The following is an 8,958-nucleotide window of genomic DNA, read 5'->3' as shown; positions in this document are numbered from 1 at the left end:
GCCTGCCTGGGAGGAGGTGGGCGCTGGGGCTGGAGGCGGTGTCTGTCTGTCGGTCAGCGCTACTGGTCTGATGCGGGATCCCGAGGGGGAGGGCTCACGCTGCGCTCTGGCGGTCACCCCAAAAAGCAGGTCACTCACTTTGCCCCTGTCCCTCTAGCTGCTCGCTTGCTCGCGCGCTCTCTGACCCCGTCTCTCTTCCTCGACTTCACTCTGGAGCTCTCGCTACCTCTTTTCTCTCTCTTCTGGTTTCCAAAATCCGAAGTGATTTGGGGGAGTAAAGAAGCAGTCTTCCCCAAACCGTCGTTCCGATTTAAGTGGAGAACGGGAAGCAAAAATAAATTAAAATGGGAAACAATAGTTTAAAAAATGTTTAAGAAAAAAAGAGGGTGGTGAACCCTGGATAAATGAATATCAAATTCCAGCGCAGAGACCCCTGGCCGGTGAGTGCTCTGGACAGTCCGCCTCGCTGCTGCGTCTCGCGACAGAGCTCCGCTGCCGCCAGCTCGGCTCGCCCTCAGCGCCGCGGCCTCCTCGCAGCCCGGCAGCCCCAAGCCTCTGCGCTCTTTCCTCTACCAGCCGACTGGAAAAAAAAGGGCTTGGCCCCGCCCCACCAAAGACCCGCCTCCAGACCCGCCCCGGGGCGGGGCAAGGCCGAGCCTCTGTCCCTCAGGCTAGGCACCGCCTTCCCCAGGGACATCTAGTGAAGTCTGGGCCCCTAGCCCACCACCGTGAAGGGAAAGCTCGACCCCCACTAGAGTTCACAGCCTGAAAATTATCCATGTGCCCTCCACACACAACTCTGCCTAGACACACATACACGCCTGCGGGATGTTGAGGGGGGAGAAAAACAGGAAAGTGAGGTTATGTGCGGACAGGCCCTGAGAGCAATCCTTTGCTGGGACTATTAGAGGGGGAGGGTGGGAAGCTGGACAGGGACGGGTAGGGAGATGGGCACAGGTCTATTGGAATCCTGAAGTGACTCCTGGCCTTCTTCCCTTACACACACACACACACACACACACGCACATTTTCGCTCTCTCTCTTTCTCTGCACGCCCCCCACCTCACTCATTGACAGACGCATCCTCACGCAGACTAGGCTCGCCCAAGTTCACGAGTTCCCTGTGGTGGCCGAGCGCCCCCTAGTGACTAACGTCTGCACACCCCAGCTCTAGCTCAAGGGAATGGGTCTTGGAAGAAGGATAGAAGGAATTTACTCCTGGACATCCCCCTCCCCCAACTCCTTTCTGACCTCCCAAACTGTTGCGTGTTTGGGACTGGAATGCCCTCGTGGGCAAAAAACCCAGTACTGTGTGCAGGGGGGAACAATGTACTTATCTGGAGTCCCTATCTGACCTGAGGACATTAGAGGGATCTAGAGCCCTGGGGTGAATGGGGTCCTTAGAGGTGTCCACGGAAGTTGCCCTGGGGAGAATTTGGCACAAAACGTGTAACTTTGAAAAGGACAATCTTTGTGGTTCTGGGGTTAGTCAGTGGCCTAGAGGGAAGAGGACCTGTTGGAGCCCACGTATGCACTGTGGAGTCTGGCAGAGCCCAAAGGGAGAGGCAGCTGGGCAGACAGAGGCCCTTGTTCCTCCTGCACACACACCCCCCACAGATGTTGCCAAGGAACTGAGGCCAGGGGGCTGATGGGGGCGGATGAAGGCCAGGGTTTGAGTGATGATTCAAACCTACCCCCCAGTACTCAGAAACGTCCTAGGCCAGTTGCCCAGAGCTCCCACCAGGCTGGGGGCCAAACCCCAGCCCAGGCTCACAGCTCATCTTCTGAATAGTATTGGGGAGTCTACTTAGCCCCCCATTCCCTCCAGATCCCTTGGCTATTAATCCAGGCTTGCAGACTCTCCCCTCTCTTCCTCCTCTGTCCCCTTTCTATCCTCAAAGCCCCCTTCTCCCCCAACTCCCCACATCTTCCCTAAGTGCTCCCCAAGGCCCCCTACCCCACCCTTGGATATAGGAACCAGCCTGGAAAAATTCCTGGTTGGGCTTTGGCCCAGCTGTTCCCAGGCTCCCCCAAGGGAGCAAAGAGGGGGCTCTGATACCTGTGGGAAGAAAGGGACCAACCAGTTTCATTACCCACCCAGATCTGGGTCTGGCCTGGGGCTGAGGTAGCCTCTGTGAGGGCCTGGGCTGAGAAGGGAAATGCAGCAATTTCCCCCAGTTTGCCCAAAACATCCAGTATTACTTTGCCAGCCTACTCCCTCTGCACAAAGTGCTGTGATTTGATGGGGGTGATAGGTCATCTCTTGGGTACCCTAATTCTGCTGGAGTGGTGTCCTGAGGGCCCTAGAGGAGAGGAATTGGCTTCCACTCACTCCATCTTGCCTTTTCTATCATTCATGCTCTGGTCCTGTCTCCACCTCCTGGCCGGCTCTCCAGCAGCAAGGACAAGGTCTTTTTACAGTTTGTAAATGTTTATTTGCTGGCTCAGGGCCCCTTCCAAGCACAGGCCTCCTCACCTTGGTCCATGCTCCAAGCTGCTGAGTGAAATATGTAAGGGAAGCCACTAAACATCCTCCCTGTCTGCCCCTTGCCCCCGAGGATCACAAATGTGAACACTTTGGCAGAGCACCCTCCCGCATCCCTACCCTGGGCAGGGCAGAGGCTCCAGATACTGAGGGCTCACTATGGCCTCCTCCCCTGCATCCCTCTCATCTCAACCTTCTTCAGTCCATAGAGAAGCAGTGAGCATTAAAAGGAGGTCTCAGCAAAAGACCCTGAAGTTATGCCAAGTGCAGTGGCGCATGCCTATAATCCCAGAGGCACAGGAAGCCGAGGCAGGAGGATCCTGAGTTCAAAACCAGCCTTAACAAGACCCTCACTCTAAATAAAATAATTAAAAGGGCTGAGGATGTGGCTCAGAGGTTAAGTGCTCCTGAGTTCAATCCCCGCTACCAAAAAAAAAAAGACCCTGAAGTTGGAAGGAGGCTGGAGGAGTTCTAAGGAAAGTTAGCCATTAACCATCACTTTGCACCCAGCCCCCCACAACCTGAGCCTGCCATGCCCTGTGGGATATACTGCAAGGAGTGTTAAAACCTCCTATTCCTATTCCAGGATCACCCTGTGGGCCCAGGGCAATGACTATACACAATTCCCTTTAGATAGAGCTAGGGTTGCAATCTGGCCTGAGGGGGTTTGAGCAACCTGTACTAGGGAGGGGAGGGGCCTCCCACCTCCACTCTGCTTTTTGGAGACAACCTAATGGTGAGTCAGAGGAGGACCCAACTCTGGATCCCATGTCCCAATGTGGTGTCACTAGCTTTCACAGGGATACACATAACATGGACCCAGCCAATGTCCATATTGTCATCGAATTAAAAGTTCAAGTCACTTGGGTCTTTAAAAAGGGAGAAGAGAGGCAAAGTAATCTTAAGACTCATGAGACTGTCTCCTCAAGCAGTGACTCTTCTAGAACTGAACAAGCTTCATTCCACTCATTCTCCCTCCCCAGGTCACAGCAGAACAAGGGGCATCAGGGTAGACTATCTTCCCAGAGAATCTCCCACAGGCCCAGAAATGGAACAAGGGGCTCAAGGTCACCCTGCAAATTGGGGGAGAGTGGATTCCAGAGCAGCTCAGACAGAGATCATGGGGGCTCCCAGTGGAGGGGCAAAGGCAGCCCCACCTGAAGACCCCATGGGTGGCCAGGCCTGTGACTCCGGAGGCAGTTCAGAAGGCACCTAGAAGGAAGGGGAAGGTGTTCGTGGAGATGGGGAAGGGGAAGGAGGGACAGAGTGGGGGTGGAAAGTCAGCCGGGAGCCAGCAGTAGCTCCAGACAAAGGAAGGAGTGATCAGCTCAAAGCCCTATAGTTGTACTTTGTCCTGAAGTCCTGTCACCTCTCCTGTCACCTCCAATGTTCAGGGAAGCTCTCACTACATGGATGTGGGCAGTTAATCTGGAAACCTATGGAGGAACAGACAGAGGACCTCCTGGGGGTGAAGAGGAGGGGGTCATTGAGTCTTGCTATTGTGTACCCATTTTTCCAAGTGGTTTACGATGATGGAAGTTCTTCCCTTCCACTCCATCCTCTGACCCCCAGACGCCTCGCCAGTCCACTGATCTGCAGGAAGGTCAGCAATCCAAACCTGCTGAATTGAAGGGAGGACTAGGTTTTTTTCTCCCCCACCCCTTCCCTGTCTTTGGTTGTAGGTCACCCCCACCCAGCTTCCTCCTCCCCCATCTCTGTCACTAGGTGTTCCTCAAACACTAGTTCTTTGCAACAAAGCAACAGAAGACAAAGGAAAAGCAGAGGAGGAGGGTCTCCTTGCCAATGTCATGGCCCCATATGGACCTGAAGGATTGACTGGGGTTCATGAGAGGGAATGACTGTCAGTTGGTAAAGAGATTGCAGCAGAGGAAGCAAAGCGGGTAACCTCCCCCGAAGGATCCAGTCAGAAAAGCGGGGAGCCAGCCGGAGAGGGCAGGGAAGCAACAAGCCTCCATCTCTCCTTCACGAGCCTCCATTTAACCCCCTAGCAGTAGGGTGTCTCCAATGGATTGCTTCTCCCCAACAGCCCCAGGCATAACCACTTCCTGACACCACAATCTTTGCTGCCCCTCTACGTCTGACCCTCATCTTGTCCATTGCTGCCCCTGTTCACATCCACCACCCCACCCAGTGTTGGAGACAGTCTCTCTGCTGGGAAGGTGGCCCATGGTTTCTGCTAAGGTCTCCAAGCTGTGCCCTCCCTCCTGACTTGACTGACCGCTCGCTGCCTAGGAGCTGAGCTTCATTTCAATGTGTGAATATTACTGGAGGTCTACCAGGCACCAGCCTCTGTGCCGACACTATAAGAGATATGGGGACACCTAAGTAAGGCAGTGGAAAGCATAGGGGCTCTGAAGCCAAACACAACCAAGTCGCCCTCCTGGCTTTGTCACTCTGTGTGACCTTCATGCAGGTTACTCAACCTCTCTGAGCCACAGAGTGAAAACACCTTATCTGTAAAGTAGGAGTGAAAACACCTGTCTTGGAAATTCCTGCACACAGAAAAAATGTATACACAGCGCCCCTAAAAGGCAAGATGGGGAAAGGGCTCTGGAGGAGGCACAAAGTGTGTTCCAAAGGTATGGAAGGAAAGCAACCAAACTGGCCGGAGTGGACATCAGGAAGGGCTTCCTGCGGGTGGTGGCATACAATATTGATTCCATGAGTGATTATTAAATTTATCCTGCAAGCCCTGTTTGGGGCTGGGTCCTGGGGCTTCCACAGTGCAGAAGAAGCTCCTTGTATGGAAGGAACCAGAAGAACTGAGAATAGGAATTCTCTGGTGGGGGCTCCTCTCAGTAAGAATTCTCTGATGGGCTCTCATAACTGCTGAGTAAGCAATGGCTTCCTGGAGAAGGTGACACTTGAGTTGGATTGTATTTTTTTAATTTTTTTTATTTTAGTTGTACATTGACATAATTATTTTATTTATTTATTTATTTATGTGGTGCTGAGACTCGAACCCAGTGCCTCACACGTACTAGGCAAGTGCTCTACCACTGAGCCACAATCCCAGCTCTTGAGGGGGATTTTGATGGAAGAGCAGGGGTTTAGCTAACTGAGTGGAATGGGGACAGAGAAGAGGCAGAGGATTCTGGAAAATTCTGATGGCTCACAGGGAGCCCTCCCAGGGTTCTGCTGAGTAAAAGAGACTGCGTTTAGGCAAGGCAGGGGATTAGGACTTCTTCCCAGCCAGAGCCCACAGGGACAATGCTACTTCCTCAGGGGGTGAGCTACACTTTGCCTTCCCCGCCCTCTGGGACAGCATGTCTCTGCCAGAGACTTTAAACAAACAAGCAGACACTAGAGGTAGGTACAGCTCATACATTGAGCACCACTATTATTTGACTCAGGGGCAAGGGAAGGGCAGAGGACACCAGCCTGTGACAAGCACCGGGCCATTCAGCTGGAGCAAGCCATAAAGCAGAAAGATATTTTCTCCAGTTTTACTCCCTCCCTGTCCCCACCAAGTACCCAGAGCCTCCAGCCTCCATATCACTGACATGTGAAGAACTGGAAACAGCACTGACCAAAAAAGTCCAGAGGCTGCTGCATGCTGTGTGACCAGGGCTAAGTCGGTCTCCCTTTCTGGACCCCAGCTTTTCCCAGGTAAAGCATAAGTTTCTTAAGTTTGGAAGCTCTCAGAGAGCATCCAGCTCTAACTCTCCATCTGAGATTGCTGATTCTAAATGTTCCATCCTCTAGGTGACTGTGTCCTTAAAAGGCTCTTGAAGATGGCAATGCTATGCTCAAAAAAATCTAGTACTAATGGTGGCATCTGGGACCCAGCACCAAGTAATGAAGGGAAGATACCCCTCAACCCCCAGCAGATATGTTACCTGAGAGGCCAGAATTTCTGTCCTTTTTGAAAACTGCTTGGTGAATCCCACTGTGGAAAGCCTTAACCCCCATTCACACCCCTGACCCACCCCTCTACCCTCACAGCAAGGAATAGAAAAGACCAGATAGGCAAGGGTCAAATCTTGGCTCACTTCTTCCAAGCTGTGAGACTTGGGGCAAGACACTGTGTCTGTCTGAGCCTCAGTCTTCTCATCTGTAAAATGGGAGTTGTGGCATTTACCTGCCAGAATTTTGGAAAGATAGATGGAGACAGTGAATACAAGCTAAATTCCTAGCCTAAAATGGAGGGGTGGGGGTGGTCACCAAATGCTACTGCCCTTTCTCCTGTCCCTACCCACCTTGAGTGAGCAAATTCTTAAGAGAATGCAAACCCACAAACATCTGGCCAACAGAAAGGACTAGGGGAATGGGCTTACTGCTCCTCAAACCCTAGGAAAAGAAATAAAGAAAGAGAAAGGGAGAAAAAGAAAGAAAGGAAGGAAGAAAAGAAAGAAAGAAAGAAAGAAAGAAAGAAAGAAAGAAAGAAAGAAAGAAAGAAAGAAAGAAAGAAAGAAAGAAAGAAAGAAAGAAAGAAGTCACGAAAGAAAGAAAGAAAGAAAGAAAGAAAGAAAGAAAGAAAGAAAGAAAGAAAGAAAGAAAGAAAGAAAGAAAGAAAGAAAGAAAGAAAGAAAGAAAGAAGTCACACGATGCATGCCAGAGATGACTTGGGTGGGGGTATATGTTGGCTTGGTTCCTGCTTTTGCCTTTCTTTAGAGCAACTATGTCACCAGTTTGTCACCAAGTTGGCTACAATGCAGGTTCCTTCAGGAAAATCAGAGAAAAAAGAGGCAGGGACCATAGATGTCCCCTGTCAGCAAGAAGGGTTCCTTCCCCCAGTGGCCCTCTGGGCTTGGGCCAGAAGCCTGGCCCCTGCCCTGGACCCCCCAGGATGGTTCACAAAGGTAAAGTCAGTTAATGGTTTTCCCCCTGAGTGGGTCACCCCCGCCGTCCTGCCTGCCTTCCCAGACCCAGAATTGCAAGGGATGGGGGGGCGGGTTCCTCCCCTCAGCTTCCAGAAACTTCCTGGCCTAATATCCTTGAGATAAATAGTGAAGCAGTTAATCAAAGGATCTCTGCATCAGGAGACCATCAGACATGTTCCTAGGAGCCTCAGGATCTTTGGAGAGAGCGGGGCAGACACAGCACCTCCAGTTTTCTCTGCTCCATTTATTGGCATCTCACTTGGAATTTCGTTTGAAGAAAAGGCTGCACCGCTCAAGAAGAAATTTGAAAACCCATTCCCTGGCCAAATGAGCGGAAAGAGGCCCAGAGTTGGCTGAAGCCGTACCTAGAAGTGAGACCTAAACTCAAATATCTCAACTCACAGCCTGGGGCTCCTTCTACCTCTCCAAGGGCCACGTGAGGGACCCAGCATTGAGCCAGGCAACTTTAGAATACACAGGGCTTCTGTCACCAAAAGCCAACTGACTGGCTGTGGAGCCACTCCGTATCAGGGAGGGGCGCAGAAATGAGGTGTCACCCCACTGGAGCACATCAGAAGCTGAGCTTCCCTCCTAGCGAGGCTCACAGCTCCCTCGTTCCAGGTGGGGCTCCCCAGAGGACTCAGCTGGTGTGAGCCATGCCTGAGTGGGGTCCTCGGAGGAGCCCATCCTGCCTACCTCTCCCTGCGTGCCAGTCGACTTGCTCAGACCCATCTCCTTCCAGAACACGGCCTTAAGCCTCAGGAGAGGCAGGGCAGGGCACTCTCAGGGTTGCCCGCCTGCTGCTGGCTTCCCCAAGACCCTGTGGGGCCCCATCCCCCACTCAGCCAAGGACGATGGCCAAAACATTTCACAGCTATTCTGGGTCGGGCACAGTACACATAGAGCTGTGGGCATATGTTTGGCCAAGCATAATGGCCTTCGTTTCTGGATTATACAAAGGCCCAGGGAACTCAGGAGGGGACTGGGTGGCTAGAGCTGTTGGCCAATCAGGTGGTTGTGCACAGGCGGTGTCCAGGCTGAATGACCGCCCCAACCCAGTCCACTCTTCACTCTAGGATGGAATGTGTGGTTCCCAGGATGAGGCCTGCCTGGGCCCCTGGTCTGCTTGCCTCCATGTTCCCTGCATTCTTGGAAAGACCAGGCAGGACTCTCCCCAACCCTCCATAGCCCTCAAGTCCAGGCCTGGGGCGATAGACCCTCAGGTTGAAGCCATAATTGAAAACATGGCAGACAGGGCCTGCCCAAGCCCTGGGCTGGAATTCCAACCCAAATCTCAAACCATGGACAGTTAGGAAGAATCAGGACATTTTCCCTTCCTCCATCGCCTCCTTCTCTCTCCCTAGGCTCCTTCTCTCTCCCTCCTTTCTTCCTGAACCTACTGTCCCAGGGGACCTCCTGGCCAGTTCTATTGACTAAATGTTTTTCTGTGCCTGTCACAAGCCTCAGCTTCTCCGGAGTCCCCTGGGAAGTGATTGCTCCCCACTTCCCATTCACTACCGAGGCACAAGCCCGGGCAGTGAGGCACAAACTAAGGGAGAAGGTGTTCCCTCCGTCTCCCCAGTTCCCACTGGCCCTCCAGAAGCTAAGGGAGAACTAACAGAAGGAAAA

The 8,958-nt window shown here is 52.5% G+C and overlaps 1 protein-coding gene across 4 annotated transcripts in view; it reads right to left on the bottom strand.

Moving 5' to 3' along the window:
- Vegfa (vascular endothelial growth factor A) overlaps nucleotides 1-589 on the bottom strand; it is a 16,389-nt gene extending 15,800 nt beyond the window's left edge. For 3 of the 4 annotated variants that reach the window (XM_015487803.2, XM_015487804.2, XM_015487806.2), the window contains exon 1: nucleotides 1-587. This exon is cut by the window's left edge and continues 557 nt beyond it. The gene's annotated coding sequence lies outside the window, so the exon portion shown is untranslated. The other variant, XM_048805395.1, reaches the window with a different exon arrangement.
- Between the last annotated feature and the right edge of the window lie 8,369 nt (nucleotides 590-8,958).

This window comes from Marmota marmota, unplaced genomic scaffold, assembly GCF_001458135.2.
Source record: "Marmota marmota marmota unplaced genomic scaffold, marMar, whole genome shotgun sequence".
Lineage (NCBI taxonomy): Eukaryota > Metazoa > Chordata > Mammalia > Rodentia > Sciuridae > Marmota > Marmota marmota.
This window is presented reverse-complemented; position numbering and strand designations above follow the sequence as displayed.